General features: G+C 42.3%; 1 pseudogene across 1 annotated transcript; it reads left to right on the top strand.

The window, feature by feature from the left end:
• Nucleotides 1-1,384: 1,384 nt before the first annotated feature.
• On the top strand, nucleotides 1,385-7,402 carry LOC110524514 (BLOC-1-related complex subunit 5-like; annotated as a pseudogene). The gene is made up of 5 exons (XR_016495791.1): nucleotides 1,385-1,494; nucleotides 2,545-2,646; nucleotides 5,112-5,255; nucleotides 5,493-5,650; nucleotides 5,870-7,402. The product of XR_016495791.1 is annotated as a BLOC-1-related complex subunit 5-like (transcript).
• The last annotated feature ends 11,449 nt before the right edge of the window (nucleotides 7,403-18,851 follow it).

The following is an 18,851-nucleotide window of genomic DNA, read 5'->3' as shown; positions in this document are numbered from 1 at the left end:
TTGTGATACAGCCTGGAATCAAACCAGGGTCTGTAGTGATGCCTCTAGCACTGAGATGAAGTGCCTTAGACCGCTGCGCCACTCGGGAGACCATCCTGAGTATTTCCCATCCTACTTTAGCTGAGAAAGGTTGTAACGTTTTCTGTCTGCAAGCCAAAATGTGTCCCATGTACAGTGTATTGCATTGGGGACTATGGAGATGTTGGAGAACAAAGTGTTGCTGGGTATGTACGACACACTCCCCCTCCAAAAATACACACATTTGGTTAGTAGAGAACCTACTGAGTACTTTCAACCCCAGTTTAGTTTAGACAGGTAGAAAAGTTCTCTCTACAGCCCAATATTCTCAAGTTGTGTTTCCCGGTGAAAGGAAAAAGATGGCGGAAGCGGACGATGAAGAGGATTCTGAATCTAAATGGCGGTAGAATCAAGGAGAATTTGAGTATTGTCCAAAATAATGGAAAATGGAGCAAAGTAGTGTACAGTGAAGAGAATGCCCCTCCGTATCTAATAGGAGTACGGTTTGTTAGTGAGCAGCAGTTGAGCAGATTACCAATCTTGAAAAAAACATTTGAGATATCCAAACTGGTGGAGAGAGTGCTGGTGGAGGGGAACAAGGCAGTTGATGTACTGGCTAAACAACCACTTAGTAGTGGCGATGTTGATATTGTTATATAGTATATAGTTTCAATGAGCAAGGCAGAGGCGAAAAGCCTGATATGGACAGAGATGGCTGGAGTAGAGGTACTAAGGGCAGGCATTTATTTAAAGTCCAGAGGAAAGTCGGGGAGGGCGGTAGGAAGGGACAGAAGAGAGGGTATTTTTACAAAGTGAAGGGTGGGACACAGCCAATTGAATAAGACCTTAAATGTGATAGGAAAGCGTCCAACAGGAAAGTGTGATTATTGCCAGGAAACAGACCATGGAGCATGTACTGCATTGCTACAGTGTAAGCAGTATCAGAGGGAAAGAGAGAGGCTGAGATATAGTATGAGGGAGAAGGGTACACAGGAAATTGGTTTTTAAAGTATATTGAGTAGAACGTCATTAGATATAGTCTCAAATATTTTGTTATCTTTTTAAAGAGCAACGGGGTTGGCAGGTAGGATTTCGTTTCTCCCTGTCTCTGGCCCGCACGCCAGTACAGTAGGTGGCGGTAAATGCACCAAAACGTTGAATGCCAACCGCCGATAAAACCCAACCAAAGAAGAGGGAGAGCGTGCTGGGTAAAGTGAAGGCTGTCATGTTTGGATTGTTTTCTGCTTCTGCGGAACAGTGCGTTGCGTCTCCCTCGATTTGATGAGTCGTGTGCGTCTCCTTGGAACAGGGCGCCCCTCAAGGGGGTTATATCTGGTGTCTCGTCGGAAGTCGATTAAAAATATTTCTGGAGGATTGATGCACGTCGAATGAATCGTGTGGTGAATGGTGAAAATGTGAAGAGTATCTGTTCATTTGTTTTTTGATATGGAGTCTCTCTACTCAAGTGCAGTTGGGGTATATAAACTACAGTCAGAGCATTTATCCCAAGACCAATGCATTGTGATCATTGTAAAGTTGTTGATCACGTTTCAAGTGTTTGTAGAAAGGAGATGTCCAAGTTGTGGAAAATATAATGTAATGTGTTTTAAAAGTGGGGAAAATGTGACATTTTGCAATTGTGGTGGGAACCATGAAGCTACGTGTTTTGATTCCCCAGCATGGATGACAGAGAATGAGGTGGACAAAGTCAGGGCTATCCAGAGCATATCATATGCAGCAACTGTTAAAAGGGTTGAGGGTTTGAATGGTTCACTTGAAGAGGCAATGGTGGTGGATAGGCCTTTACTGCAGGCTGCAGGGGTTGCTTTTCACCAGCAGGATCCTGACATTTTAAAGGTTGGGAAGGTGGACTTGTTGGCCTTTTCTAGCTATGGTGATAAATGGCACTGCCAAGGTGGAGAGAAGGTCCAGGAAGATATAAATCATTGTGGAATCGGTGGAGCGGTTCCTGGGGCTGAAAGCTTTTTCGCGACGGAGTTACATGGAATATTGTCAAAAGCCGTATCACCCTCTTGAGAAGGGAGATATGGACAATTGGGAAAAGTGGGAGTTTTATTTTGTCTGATTATTTTAGTGTCCCAATCACGTATGGATTTTATTTTTACCTTGTTTTGGTTTCAACCCGTCCAGATGGTGGCGGCAATACACCTTTTTGGGTCCGCCATAAAACCCACAGAAGAAACATTGTTTGTGCTGCTGGCAGACTACTAGTGAAGAAGATAACGTTTGTTTACAGAAGTAGCTAGCCCGGGAAACGCTAGCTGTCGTTAAAGTTTGTTAGCATCATTTACTGAAGTTAAATATCGTTTTGCTAAATCATGACAGCATCATGAAGGTAAAAGATCTCATAGAAATCGAACAGACGCGGTCTAATAGAGCAAGAAAAAGCAAACTAAGCTAAGAGATGTGCTAGCTAAGTTAGCTAGCGGAGCTTGTTTATCATTCAACCGTCTGTTTGCGTGGTACAGCTAACGTTAGCTTGATAACTTAACTGTTTGGGTTTAGGTCTCCTGAGGTGGTGAATTGAAGCCATAGGATAACCGACACGATGGGGGCCGAGCAAAGTGGTGATTCTGAGCACAAGCACTCTTGACTACAGCACCTCGGGTAAGGGAGGACACGCATTGTCAGTCTAGTAGGTGACTCGCAAAGTTCCTACCCTACATTATTCCTTGCCCTCTTTTACACATAGGATACTGAAAAAAATGGTGGTTGCAGGATGTCAAATACAAAACGACAGTGTTTCATATTAGCAGGGTGACCTATGATGTGTCCCAAATGACCCTATTTTGCTATATAGACCATTACATTTGACCAGAGCCCATAGTCATAGGTCATTGTTTAGGAGCTCTCTAGTTAGCAATCTTTCAACATAAAACAATTACAAAAGGAGACAAGGGAGCTGATCGTGGGCTACACCTTAATTCACATCGACGGGGCAGTCGTGGAGAGGGTCGAGAGGTTTAAGTTTCTCTGTGTCCACATTAAGGACCTATCATGGTCCAAACACAGTCAAGAAGAGGGCACGACAATGCCTCTTCCCCTTCAGGAGGCTGAAAAGATTTGGCATGTCAACTCAGATCCTCAAAGTAGTGTGCATCTTGACTGCCTGCAGCACCACTTGGTATGGCAACTGCTTAGCATCTGACCGCAAGGCGCTACAGAGGGTAGTGCATATGGCCCAATGCATCACAGGAGCCGAGCTCCCTGGCATCCAGGACCTCTATACCAGGCAGTGTCAGAAGAAGGCCCTACAAATGGTCAAAAGACTCCAGCCACCCAAGTCATAGACTGTTCTCTCTGCTACCGTACAGCAAGTGGTACTGTAATACCAAATCTGAGGGCCCCTGCCAAATATTTTCAGCCTCCTGAGGGGGAAGAGGGCATTGTCGAGCCCTCTTCACAACTGTGTTGGTGTGTTTGGACCGGAGCGCCAAGTCTGGGACCAAAAGGCTTCTACCCCCAAGCCATGAGACTGCTGAACAGTACATTTAAAAAATGTAACTAGGCAAGTCAGTTACGAACAAATTGATATTTACAATGACTGCCTACCCTGGCCAAACCCTCTCCTAACCCAGACGATCCTGGGCCAATTGTGCGTTGCCCTATGGTACTGCCAATCACGGCCGGTTGTGATACAGCTCGGGATCAAACACGGGTCTGTAGTGACGCCTTTAGCACTGCGACGCAGTGCCTTAGACCGCTGCGCCATTCGGTCCTCTAGTTAATCACATGGCTAGCCAGCCTCACATGCATATTGACACCACACAAACACACTCACACTGTATACACTATTTTACACTCTGCTACTCTGTTTTATTATCTATCCTTATTGCCTAGTCACTTTTACTCCTATGTACATTCTACCTCAACTACCTCATGCCCCTGCACGTTGACTGTACCAGTACTCCTTGTATATAGCCTTGTTTTTTAAATGTATTTTTTCTGTAATTTATTTAGGATTTTAGACAATACACAAATATACATATACACTGAGTATATAAAACATTAGGATCACCTTCCTAATATTGAGTTGCACCACTTTCTGCCCTCAGAACAGAACTCAATTCATCTGGGCATGAACTCTACAAGGTGTCGAAAGCGTTCCACAGGGACGCTGGCACATGTTGACTCCAATGCTTCCTACGGTTGTGTCAAATTGGCTGGATGTCCTTTGAGTGGTGGACCATTCTTGATACACACGGGAAACCAATGAGTGAAACTAGCACCTGCTACCATACCCCATTCAAAGGCACAAATCTTTTGTCTTGCCTGTTCACCCACTGAACGGCACACACAATGAATGTCTCAATTGTCTCATGGCTTAAAAAGGATTCTTTAAGCGGTCTCCTCCCCTTCATCTAGACTGATTGAAGTGGATTTAGCAGGTGAAATCAATAAGGGATCATAGCTTTCACCTGGTCAGTCTGTCAAGGAAAGAGCAAGTGTTCCTAATGTTTTGTACACTCGTGTACAAAGACAATTTAACATTCCACAAACAGATCCACTAAATAGACATGACGTTGACTGGGACTTAATGCGCAACCTTCAACATAAAGAAAAAAATACAAAAAACACCAACTCAGACGTACATAAATTTCAACAAACATTAATGACATCACACTTGCTTAGACCCACATGCTCACGCCGTATCCATACCCATCCCATCCGTCTCACAATAACATCCCTGTCCTTTTTTCATCTTTTGGATATCTCCAGTGCTTGCAACACAAATTGCACTCTTTTGTTTCTCTCTGTAGCCAACATTTTTTCAATATTTTAAATAATAATGTATTTGATTCATCCACTGTCTTAATGATGGACGATCATTTGATTTCAATTTTTGAAGTAAAACGTTTTTTTTCTAACTCCGTTAATTGTTATTTTATTGTGTTACTATTTCTGTTTTTTTTATTTGCAAATGATTCTTTTTAACTTAGCATTGTTGGGAAAGGGCTCGTAAGTAAGCATTTCACGGTACTTGTTGTATTTGGAGCATGTGACAAATACTTTATTTGATTTGTATTACTTATAGTTGGGCATTTTTTAAATGTATTGCTTTGTTGTTGCAGTTGTGCCCTCACCAGCAAAGCAGAAGGCTAAAATGGATGACATTGTGGTGGTGGCCCATGGGACATTGTCATTGCGCAACATCCACAATGACCCTGATGTCATCAAGCTTTGGGAAATCCCAACTTTTCAGCCATTGTTGAAAGGTAAGCTCAACGGCCTCTAACCTGGATCTAGACTTCTTCTCTGCCTCTACAGTATTGCATAGATTCGGAGAAGAAACTAGACTCAAGTTTGAATACGCTACATAATAGTCAAGGAAAATCATATTGTGAGAATGTGTAAAAGTATGAATAGGTCTAGACATTCCTTTATGACCATGAAGTCTAAAGAAAGACTGATAATGTCCAGTGTTTTGAGGGTCAGTCTGTCCATGTCTCTAGGTGTGCTGAGTGGCCAGGCATCCCCCAGCAGTGTGTGTCTGGAGCGGCTGGACTATGCCCAGGTGCTGCAGCTGTGCATCCGCTACCAGGACCACCTACACCAGTGTTCTGAGGCCGTGGCCTTCGACCAGAACGCCCTGGTCAAGGGGATCAAAGAGGTAACTAATGCCGTAATTAACTGTCTGCATCCCTATAGATAGACGAAAGTGGCCTCCTCTCCTTGTCTCGTTTCCTTCATCTGCACTGAACTCACAGATGTAGGAAAGGAGGAGAGGAAGGCACTTTAGACTATTGAAATACATGCCATATCACCACAACGTTTGTCACTTGTGTACCACAGCCAGAAAGGCATATTCTTTCCTCACTCTTCCTCTCAGATGGACATATCGGTGGAGACTTTGTTCAGCATCATTGCAGGACCTTCAGAAGCGCTATGCCAAGTACACTGAGCAGATCCAGAAGGTGAACGAGATGTCCATGATCTTGCGGCGTATCCAGATGGGCATCGACCAGACCATCCCTCTGATGGAGAGGCTCAACAACCTGCTGCCGGAGAGCGAATGCCTGGAGCCCGAATGCCTGGAGCCCTTCAGCATGAGGCCGGAGGGGGACACTGCAGCCAAGTAATAGTAGTAGTAGTAGCAGCAGCAGCATTGCCGGGGTACGCTGATACACTCACTGTCATGGACCTCTAGTCTTACCTCCCATGCCCCTGCCAATCACCACTCCAGAGAGACTTCTGAAAGCTCTTTATTGAACCGTTTAGAGAAATAGAGAGGGAGGGAGTGAGCAAAAGAAAGAATGCTGCCCCACCAGCTCCCCAAGCCACCCTGAACCCGTCACATCCACAACTCACCATCCCACCAGGCCTGGACATTTAGCTCAGCCCCTCACCATAAGCCATAAACACTTCCCACCCCATCCAGCAGAAGCAGTGGGGTACAGGGACAGCTGCACCCCACACTGGGATTTAACATGTCAGTGAATGTTAACAATCTTCAGTCACTGAATTGGAAGACTGCAAAATAGAAGTTTACATGATGATGCACTGAAGGAAACCTTCTTGGACTACTGGTACTTTGAAGACACCACACGAAGTGTGGCGACAAAATGACTTCCAAAAATGACTTCATCTCTAGAAGTGATATTGGTCAAAGATGAGCTCAGAAGACTCCCATAAAAGGAACTAACTTATTAGCTAATAAGCTTTAGCTTATTATTCAGCTCTAGCAACAGACCTATAGATTCTGTGTTGCACTGTGCAGCATGTGAGAAACCTAGTAGTTTCAAATTTGGCATATTGTGCAAATTAGGCCTACACATAGCTACAGCTTTGTGGAAGATAATCTATGGATATCACTTCAAACCATCGATAGTAATCTGCTTGAATTTTGTTAACGGTATGAGTGTTAGATGCTTGAATATTTTGGTTTCTCTGAGTTTCAAATGGTTTACATAACAAAGATGTGTATTTAGGAAAGGAATTTGAATCATTTGAATTTCTTGCAAAATGTATAAAGGTGCTTATACTGTGCTGTTTAGATACTTACCCTCTCAATTGGATGTGATGTTTGGTTATAGGATATTGACATTGGGTGTTATCACAGAGTCAGGTCCAAATTTATTGGCACCCTTGATAAATTGCTCGGAGAAAGATATTTTGTCAGTACTCTAGCACCCTCCCCTTGCGAGGATAAAGGCACGGAGCCTTTTTGTAAAAAAAATTTACGAGATTGAAGAACACATTGGGAGAGATCTTAAACCTTTCCTCCATAAAGAATCGTTCCAGATCCTTGATATGCTTCATCTGCTCTTCTGGACTTCCCTCTTCAATTCAAACAACAGATTTTCAATAGGGTTCAAGTCCGGAGACTGTGAGTTTTGTTTTCAATAAAAAATGTATTTAAAAAATTGTGGATTTTGTTGTGAGTTTGGGATTATTGGTGCGAAATCAATAGGCTATCTGCGCTCTGTTGTATCAGCAATGAACAGCGCCCTACACATTAAAGCAAGGCTGTGATGGTAATAAATATAGGGCACAAGATAGGTTGTTTATAATAGGTGAATAACACTATGTGAATACAGTGAAGCCTAATAATTAATGCATGCAAACCAAAATACTGAATAGCAGTTTGGTTTAGAATACCGACAACTGTGAATAAGAAACAAATGAATGAACAGAACAAAGCAGCCAGTGGCATGATACAATCTGTATTTAAACTCGTTACAATAACAGTAAACAAACGCAGTAAAAATATAAAAATAACCAAAACAGGCTTCTATAGTGAGATGCAGCCATGCACAGTTGTCTTGTCAAACAAATAGGCCTATAGGCCTGCTTCAAACATGAAAAACCATGCGTACCACGAGTACAGCAACACGGATCAAATTCGGATCATCCACGTAATCAATTACGCAATGCCAGCCTACCATAAACATGTTTCCAATAAGTACAGTTTCATTTACATCCACAAAAAAACATAATACGTATCTATAGTGAACAAAAATATAAACGCAACATGTAAAGTGTTCGTCCCATGTTTCACGAGCTGAAATAAAAGATCCCAGAATTTTTCCAAATGCACAAAAATCTTATTTCTCTCAACTTTTGTGCACAACTTGGGTTACATCCCTGTTAGTGAACATGTCTCCTTTGCCAAGATAATCCATCCTCCTGACATGTGGCATATCAATAAGCTTATTAAACAGCATGATCATTACACAGGTACACGATATGCTGGGGACAATAATAGGCCACTCTAAAGTGTGCAGTTATGTTTCACTATGTTGGATCACTCCAATATATTGGTATCACTCCACGGCGGAGGAATACATCCAAGGTGAGGATTTGCAGATTTACTCTCGTGTACACCTGTGTCACGGTTGGGGTCCACCCCTATATATAGACCCCATGGCCGCAGCACACGTTTTCTTTCATTATGGTTTGAGGTACAAACTTTCTGAAGTTCGCTTGGTAAGTCACTGGTAAGTGTAGTATCTTGTGTGGAAGTATTCTCACTGGCTGTTTGCAGCTGGCAACATGGCCAGCCCCTTGTCTTGCAGTATGTCCTCCAATACCTGCAGTCTCACTTGGATGAAGGCTTGGCAGCCTGTACACTGAGAGGGTATTTGGCCGCTATATCTGCTTGCCGTGTAGGGTGGATGGACAGGCCAGAGGAGCACCATCCCTTGGTCTCCAGGTTTATGAAGGGGGTTTGTCGCCTTCGTCTAGCTACGACCCACTCAATGGCGAGCTGGGATCTGGATGCGGTCTTAGCAGCTTTGGAAAAGCCGCCTTTCGAACCGTTGGAGTCTGCCTCCCTGAAACTCCTCTATATACAGGTGGCTTTCTTGGTAGCGATTACTTCCATGAAGAGGGTGGGTGAGCTCCATGCTCTTTCGGGAAAGTTCTGAGTGCTACCGGATGAACCCCGGTGGGAGTAGTATATCTCTCAGCCCCAACCTTTCATTCCTCCCAAAGGTTCTGTCTGACCGACATGTCTGCTTATGTCATGTCTTCCTCCGGCTGAGCCCTGTGCGGGCACTGACTGCCTATGTGGAGTGGACACAGTCAGTGAGAAAGAGTCCTGGGGGCTGGGTTATCAAAGCAGAGGTTCTCTCTGGATCGTGTACACGATTACAACAGCATACTGCCTGGTTGGCAGGCCAGTGCTGGGATCTCTGGTGGCACATTCAACACGAGGTGTGGCTGCGTCCTTGGCTCTACTGAGTGGAGTGCCCCTCGCTGATATCTGTGCTGTGGCCAGCTGGGCTTCCTCTTGCACCCTTGCTAGGTACTATTGGGTAAATGTGGCACCTCCCTCTGCAGTTGATTTAATGGTCCTGGGTGTCGCCTCTCCTTCCAGGGAATGTGCCGGAACCCCCCTTCCATATTGACGGCCCCCGCGTCTCGGTCCCGTGCTGGGATTTCACCGCTGGCTGGCCAGGTCCCTCTAGCACCGGCTAAATCTGGTATGGGTAAACCAATATATTGGAGTGATCCAATATAGTGAAACATAAAGAAGGTTACGTATGTAACCACGGTTATGTGAGCTGTATGGATCACTCCAATCCTCTACGGTGTTAGAGGCGCCTCAGAAATTATGTAGAGAACGTGTGTCATGGCCATGGGGTCTGTATATAGGGGCGGACCCCAGCCGTGACACAGGTGTACAAGGGAGTAAATCTGTAAATCCACACCTCGGATGTATCCCTCCACCGTGGAGTGATACCAATATATTGGAGTGATCCATATAGCTCACATAACTGTGGTTATATACGTAACCTTCATTTTGTCACACAACACAATGCCACAGATATCCCAAGTTTTGAGGGAGCGTGCAATTGGCATGGTGACTGCAGGAATTTCCAGCAAAGCGGTTGCCAGATAATTTAATGTTAATTTCTACCATAAGCCACCTCCAACATTGTTTTAGAGAATTTAACAGTACGTCCAACCAGCCTCACAACCACAGTCAACGTGTAACCACGTCAGCCCAGGACCTCCACATCCGGCTTCTTCACTTGCGGAATCGTTGGAGACCAGCCACCTGGACAGATGATGAAGGAGGAGTATTTCTGTCTGTAGTAAAGCCCTTTTTGTGGGGGAAAACTAATTCTGATTTGCTGGGCCTGGCTCCCCAATGGGTGGGCCTATGCCCTCCCAGGCCCAACCATGGCTGTGAAATCCATAGATTAGGGCCTAATTAATTAATTTCCTTCAATTAACTAATTAAAATCATTGAAATTGTTGTATTTACATTGTTTTATCATTATATTTCTATGATGAAACATACTGATATGTAGCTATACCCAGGGGCATCATTTGGATTCCTGCATTGGAATTATATTGAATTCTGCAGTAACCAAATTTTCCACCCACTCTTCTATGAACCAGTTGCTATTAAATGAATGTTTTTGGACAGAACCTGCAGCTAGGGTAAGATTCTAGCTAACCTGGGCTGGCTCCTCGTCAGGAACAGTCGGAGGTGGAGAGGGCTGTAGAGCCATTATCCTGGCAGAGCTTGTGGAAGGGTGGGTAGGCTCTGCACTTGGCGCTAGCTGGAGCCCGTCAGCATCATCGCTGCTGGGCTTGATGTCGGCCTCATGGTTTGATGCTCCTGCTGCTCATTGCTTTCCTCCTTTTGGCTTTGTTTTGTTACTTTAGCGAAGCCTATTTCTGATAACCATCATGGCAGATTAGCTGGTTCGAGCTAGCTAAATAGGCTAAGGCTAATAACACTAACACGTTCTACAGCTAGCTCAGTGGTGGGGTGTGAGGCAGAGTTGAGTGAAGCAGCAAACTTGATCAGTAAACTTGATCCCGCCCTTCTAAATCCAAATATGTGCAACACAGAATTGTATCACGTTATTCACTTATCCTATCACAGATGAGAAGTGTTTCTTTCATTATTTTTATGGAAACCCAACGGAGCCATACCTAACCACCTCATTTGCTTTCCATAGCCACCCTACACACTGCGGTACGCTCTGTCCATTGGCCTGACAGCGCAGAGGAGATACATATTTTGTGCCACCTTTCACGTATCCTTTGAATTCTTTTGATATTTTTATATAGGCACATAAAATGACAACTGAAGGGGCACAAGTTCAACTGAGGGGGCTAAGCCCCCCTTTGCCCCCTTGTGGAACCAGGCCTGCATGGCCAAAGAGGTTTATTTTCATTTTGGAGTAAATAAAATGGAGGCATCAGCAGGAAAGTACCTTGTACTGACTGCAAAATATGATGGTGGATCTTTGATGTCATGAGGCTATTTTGCTTCCACTGTTGTTGTTTAAGGCCCAGTGAGGTCAAAAATGTGATTTTAGCGTAAGAGCTGTTTGAACAAACTGCCTGAAATATCAGCCTCTTTTAGTGGGAAGGAGTTTTGGCTTGCCTGGTGATATGATATCACCAGTAGTAAAACAATAAGAAAGTGAGTTCCAAAGTTCTCTGCCAATAACAGCTAGTTTTAATTGTTCTGCTCCCCACTCAGGCCATTCCCAGACAGTCCTAGCAAAACTCTTTGCTTGAGAAATCGCTCCTTGCTAAGAAGTTATTTTTATTTATTTTTGACCATTTTAATTGAACAATTCACAGTAAGGTACTCAGAAATGTTTTGATATGAAGATAAAAACAGATATGTTGGTCCTTTTAAGGTCAACAGCATCATGAACTTTACCAAGTACCTGGACATTTTTGCCAAAAATGTGGTTGCCTCTGCCAGGAGGCTGAAACTTGGCTGCAAATGGATCTTCCAGCAAGACAATAACCCAAAGCATACATGAAAATTCACAAAGAGATGTTTAATTGACCACAAAATAAATTAATTGCAATGGCCATAAATTGCAATGGCCGGACTGTGGTTTGAAATGAAGAGGACAATCCATAAGCAAAGATGAAGGATATCAAGGATCTGGAAAGATTCTGTTTGAAGGAATGGGTTCAAATCCCTCACAATGTGTTTTCCAATCTCATAAAACATTTTAAATAAAGGTGAAATAAAAATAAAATAAATAAATAAAAGAATAAACAGTGGTGGGGAGAACGCTTTGCTATTGTTTCAAGTGCTGAGTGCCGCTTTAAACAATATCTCTTTCTCTGAGCCATTGTATTAGTATAAAATAATATATACAGTACCAGTCAAAAGATTGGACACACCTACTCATTCCAGGATTTTTTCTTTTCTTTTTACTATTTTCTACATTGTGGAATAATGGTGAAGACATCAGAACTATGAAATAACACATATGGAATCACGTAGTTACCAAAAAAGTGTTAAACAAATCAAAATATATTTAAATTCTTCAAAGTAGCCACCCTTTTTGACAGCTTTGCACACTCTTGGCATTCTCTCAATCAGCTTCACCTGGAATGCTTTTCCAACAGGGAACCGCACATGCGGAGATCCTCTGTTTACCTACTTTGCGTCTCACAAAAAATATACAAATGTTTTTCTTTGTTTAAGACTTTGTTGTTTAATACATGATTCCATATGTGTTATTTCCAGTGGTGGAAAAAGTACTCAAAAGTCATACCAGACATCACAACTATCTTGTTTTTTTTTCTTTCTATTTACGGATAACCAGGGGTACACTACAACACCCTGACATTAATTTCCAAACAAAGCATGTGTTTAGTGAGTCCACAAGATCAGAGGCAGTAGAGATGACCAGGGATGTTTTCTTGATAGTTGTGTGAATTGGACCATTTTCCTGTCAAAATGTAAGTACTTTTGGGTGTCATGGAAAATATATGGAGTAAAAAGTACATTTTTGTCTTTAGGAATGTAGTGAAATAAAAGTTAAGTAAAGTACAGATACCCCCAAAAAACTACCATAGTAGTACTTTAAAGTATTTTTAGTGAAGTACTTTACACCACTGGTTATTTCACAGTTTTCATGTCTTCACTATTATTCTACAATGTAGAAAATAGTTTTTAAAAAATAAAGAAAAACCTTGGAATGAGTAGGTGTGTCCAAACCATTGACTGGTACTGTGTATATTTTCATACAATATAGTGCAGAATTTGTATGATTTATTTTAAAGTATTTTTTAGCTCATCTTTATCGGGAGGGTGCCAATCATTTTAGTTTTCACTTATTCAGTGAGGATGTGGCCATTGAATTTCAATCTTAGCGTAAATACTTCATTAGCATTGTGGAGAAAAGTTCTCTCCCTCGCCTCTGTAACTTTCAATGTATGGCGCCTTTTGAATTCTAATGTTGGGACTTGAAATATGATCGCCTTTCACATGTAAATGAACAAGGACCAAATCCCCAAAATTGCTTAGGGGGAATTGTTTGAACATGGAAACTGGAATGGAAATGTGAGTCAGTCTGCACACAGACAGAGAGCTAATGTTAATTCTTGTGCAGAGCTCCTTTGTGGTTGGAGGGTTCTATTCAACCTACCTTTGTACTGTGAAATGAAGAATAGGCCTAGCCTGATGATCCTCATAGCCTGGATATTAATACAGCAAGATGATCCAATACAATTTGCCATCAGGAAATTCATTTCTGAGAAATCCAATTTCCACACATAGGCCTACTGCTCATTTGAATATAAATCAAAGGGACAGTTTTTATACTATTCTTTTTTGTTTCTGTATTCCGAATCGATCCATAGCTAAGACTATGAGTGGGAGGAGATTCTCATCTGTTGAAATGTCCTGCTGTAAAGTACCGAATCCTGATTCTTTCTCTGAGGCTGGACTAGGTGCATACTAATGAGCAGAGCTATTAGCTGCCTGAAAACTCTGCTGTTGTAGAGAAGCGTTCTAAATCAACTACCTTGTGGTTATATGATTATCATTTCAGAATGGATAAGTATTCAATGTTTCTCTGAACAGGCTGTACCTTCATGTTCTGTCTTATGTATTGGGTTGCAATTCATTTCTAGAAGAGGAATGAAACATCAGACAACTGTGCCCGTAGTAGGCCTATCAACTGTTTGGGTTTCAGTTGGAGAATAAGACTGTGTGTCAAATAAGAGGAAGCACTGTCACAAAAATGGCTTGATACACACGTGGCATGGTTAGACCTGAGAATTGCTTTGTTTGGGCTGCTCAATGATGACGCAGAGAGCTGTTAGTAGATGTTAGCTAGCCATGTTTTGTCACTCAACTTCCACAAACAGCCAAAACGTTTTTATTGGTAGAAGCTATTCCTAATCCGCTCTATCCAATCAGTGGGGTACAGCCCACCCTTCTCTTTCAAGACAGTTAAGGTATTTAGAGCACGGAGCATGATCCTGGAAAAGGAGGATCAAGCTAGTAAGCATTAGAAATCGTATCTTTCTCATTCCAGGTCATCCAGACCGGGAAGGTAGTCTAAATCTTAGCACTAGCTGTTCGGTCTGAAAAAGACTGACAAATCATGGGAATTTGAAGAGCTATGAAGACATTCATACCTGTGAGTCAAGCGTTGCTAGGTAACAGTAGCCTTGGCAACACTGCTCCCTTTTGGCTAAAGCAAGTGTGAGAAGCATGGTTACATGCAGTAAGTTTGTGCTTTTAATATGAACTAAATACTGCACTCTGAGCCAGATGCATGATAGTGTTAGACAAAGCAAGGAAAGTTAACTTCAAAACGTGATGTAGTTTTATTGGAATTAACAGCTGTTGGTAAATAATTAATCTGCTAGCTTCTGACATGATTTACTGCATCAAGAAAGAGAGCAGTTGATGGGTTACTAAAACAGCTCCATCTACAGACTGGTAAAAGTTATTCCTAATTTGACAAGCAGAAAAGTAGGGGAAAATTTCATAACCTCTATGTCTTTGTCTGACTTGTTGGGTTAGTGGCAAAAAATGGCAGTTGTTTGTAACAAGTTTGTGGAAAATGTGGGAATGCAGTTACTAAAACAGCTGTACTGATCTGAAGTGAAAATGTTGGTTCCACAAACATATGAATGGCAGAGAAGTAGAGGAAGATGTCATACCCTCTAACTTTTTTTGTCTAACTTGTTGGGGTAGTGGTCAAAACGGGAGCTGTTTGCGAAAAAAGTTACAGTAAATGTTGTTGATGCGGTACCTAAAACAGCCATATTGTTAGATCCGTAATGGATATTTCTGTTATTATTTCAGATTTGAAAAGCAGAGAAGTAGACCAAGATGTCATACCGTCTAACTTTTTGGCTAAAATGTTAGGAAAAGGAAAAGACGGTGTAAGAGAGGCGGACGTGCGGGCACCCTGACCAGTGGCAATATTAGCATGTAAATCTTGGTGGGGCAAAAAAAAAAACACAACACTAAACAATACATTAATTGCACTATAACAGTGACAAACGGTGCCCACACACTATTAGGGCCTACATAAAGCTGTCCCTTCAGCAGAGTCCCAACAGCAGTCCCAACACCTTACCACTGCTACACCTGGCTATCAGCGGAGCCTTGTCTGGCAGCGAAACTGTTCATTCAGCCTCATTTACTGCCTTTTTAAAAAAACATCGCTGATATGGCTGACTTGTTTAAACAAAGTGGTTTCTAATGACAATTGAGATGTACGAACTATGGTATAAGGGGACGACGAGTGGATAAGAGACAATGTGTAATTTCGATTAAGACATTAATGAGCGAGCTAGGATGGACGTAGTCAATATAACTACTTATTCAGCACTTTTGAAATGTACAGCGACAGAATTCAGAACATGGGCCGTTTTGACAGTATTTTTTACACCAAGTCAGAACTATATGATAATAAAGGGGTCATATAATCAGACAATGAAAGCTCTTACAATATTCGATTACATTTCTCTAAAACAGGCTACACGTGCACCACCAAGGCAGAAGAGTAGGCGAACTTAGGAGGGGAAACGGGACTAAATTATCAGGGCGAGGCACATAGGCTACTAACACTTAGTATTCCTTTCTTAGCTACAGTGTACATATCTCCCTGGCATATTACATTGTTTATGCAGCAGCAAACAAGACATTTTTGGACTCACCTTGTGCTGTTCTCACTTGAACAGGAAGGTGGTGCGGCGGTCCTTTTTGTGGGCAAATTTTCTCATCAAACTTTGTCATCAAAGTCTGGCATTCTCTGGATTTATTGTGCTTTCAAGACAACTGGGAACTCTAAAAAAAAAACAAGGTCGACTCATGATGACGTCAGTAATCTTCAGGTCGGAGCTCTAGAAAGAGGCCAGATTTCCCGACTTGCAATTCCAAGTTGGATGACCGTTCAAAATGTATTTTCCCCAGTCGGATCTAGTTTTTTCCTGAGTTCCCAGTTGTCTTGAACTCACTGAAATCAGATTTCCCAATTCAGAGCTCCCAGTTGTTTTGAGCGAGGCAGAATGCTGTATTGACACCATGGCCAATGTTGAATGTTTATCCTTTTAAGCTTGGAAAAGAGACCCTTAAACCCAGACTTGGGACCACACACCCACTCCACTGAATAGCAGGCTAGTGATTGCTTTGCAATGCTTGCCGTTAGCCACAGATTCCTTCCAAACCACTCAATGTTGTGTAATGTTTATGTCCAATGGCCGTTGAGCAACAATACGTTTTATCTATATTTTTTCTTCATTATTTCTCTTCATATGACATGGATTAAAAAGGATTTGCCGGTAGATTGTCGACTTGATTCATGATGATGACTGCTCGCTTGGAAGCTAAGATTTTGAAAGCATGATGTTGACATCAGTCCAATCAAAGCTGCTGTAAATATAACATGATTTGATGTAATTTTATATGTGGCCAATGACCTTGAGCATTCTTGGATGGTAGCCTCTAATGTAACCCTATGGCAGCACCCAAGGGGCTTGAATTATTTAGATTTGGCGGTGACGTAGTGTCCCCATGAGTGACAGAACACTGAGCCAATCACAGCGCAACTAGAGAACATTACCAACCGCTACGCTCCGTATTTTCTACTGGCTGCCCCACCACCACAGAAAGCATTGAGCTAGACTGAAACACCTGCATTTTGGGGCTGACTTACTCAAGAAAGCAAAAAAGAGACCAAGTTTGTTTCCGGCTTTATTAACTCAAAGGTTATATGTCTTGACCCTGACAAAACTACGTTGGCAAATAAATAATCAGTCTCTACCCGCCATTGTACTGGTGAACGTACAATCCCTGGAGAGGAAACTGGACAAGGTCTGTTTGAGATTATCCTATCAACGGGACCTGAAGAACTGTAATATCCTATGTTTCTCAGAGTCGTGGCTGAACAAGAACATTGAAAATATACATCTAGCTGGTTTTTCAATGCATCGTCAAGACTGTACGGCAGCATTGGGTAAGGTTAGGGAGAAGAGGGGTGTCTTTGTTATCAACAGATTGTGCACCATCTCTAATATTAAGGACTATTCATGGTTCTGCTCACCAGAGTTAGAATACCTCATGATAAACTGTAGATCATACTATTTACCAAGAGAGTTTTCATATATATTTTTTGTAGCTGTCTATTTACCACCATAAACTGGTGCTGGAGCTAAGACCGCACTCAACCAGCTGTATAGGGCCATAAGCAAACAAGAACATGCTCATCCAGAGGTGACGCTCCTAGTGGCTGGTGATTTTAATGCAGGGAAACTGAAATCCATTTTACCTAATTTCTACTAGCATGTCACCGTGTCACAAATATCATACACCCAAGACATTGTCATGACTGTCCACGAGAATCCAAATAGGTCAGATCAGGTTTGCAATGAATAACTTCAATCAGACACCCTCTCACCCTAGAGGGGGAAGGAAATAACTAGTGGGGGTTAGCAACTCACGCCCTGTTGTAAATCAAGTGAGAAGATTCAGACATGCGCTCTCAAGATTCACCAAAGGAATGTGTTTTGTTTCAACTGACTTTTTCCCGCTGAAACTAACACGTTCAATATTTCTAACATAGAACGTGGGGAATGGTCAGAGGCGATCTATAGAACACTAATATCATTAAACATTTTATAAAGGAAATACTGTAACATGGAAAGTATACCCACTGTATGTATGAAGTTTCCATGTTTTTGTTAAGAGAGGGATGTAATTTGAGAAGCTAGTTAGGGAAAGGGGGATACCTAGTCAGTTGTCCAACAATGTATTCAACTTAAATGTGTCTTCCGCATTTAACCTCTGAATCAGAGAGGTCCAGGGGGCTGCCATAATCAACATTCACGTCTTCAGCGCCCGGAGAACAGTGCCTTGCTACTGCCTTGCTCAGAGGCAGATTGACAGATTTTTACCTTGTCAGTTCCGGTTACTGGCCCAATTCTCTAAACACTAGGCTACCCGCCGTGAGGTCAGGGAGTGTGCCAGCCTGCCGGAACAGCCCCTTTCGAACAAATTGTATAAATGATGGGTTAAGAAAAAACCCACATTGGACTAGAAAAGTGTGAAGCTGTAGCTGCACGTTTAAAGTGGTCTGAACTTTGAATCTCAACATGAGGTGGAGACGATAAACTCCACTACACCACTGCTCTTTTCTGTGAAGGTCATGTTAGGCTGAATTCAGTGCATGAACTATCACTTTACTGTAGGAGGAGAGTGGAAGAAGCTCCACATGACAGGACTCATGTCTGGCAGAGTCTCTTTGTGTTATTCACCAAGACAACGGAGTCAGTCAAGCCTCCAGGAGTTTTTCTACTGGAGGTCAGTCATCTCTGATGTTCAAATACTGTAGTGCCCCTGAAGTCTTCTTGTGATACGGAGTAGTTTTGATAAATAAAAGTCTACCTTTTTTTACTTGATTTTGAACATAATGCAGGACAATATTGAGTCAGTTTTATTAAGACCAGAACATATAGAATAGCCTACTTTAGTATAAAATTTTTCCAAAACCATGCACATGGTAGGCCAAGCTCTACTTTTTTTTTATATATGCCATAGTAATAGATGAAAAAGACAATGTATTACAACAAAA

The sequence above is a fragment of the Oncorhynchus mykiss genome, chromosome 1 (genome assembly GCF_057628025.1).
Source record: "Oncorhynchus mykiss isolate SJ-2025 chromosome 1, ASM5762802v1, whole genome shotgun sequence".
Lineage (NCBI taxonomy): Eukaryota > Metazoa > Chordata > Actinopteri > Salmoniformes > Salmonidae > Oncorhynchus > Oncorhynchus mykiss.
The sequence above is the reverse complement of the archived record's forward strand: the minus strand, read 5'-3'. Positions and strand labels throughout refer to the sequence as shown.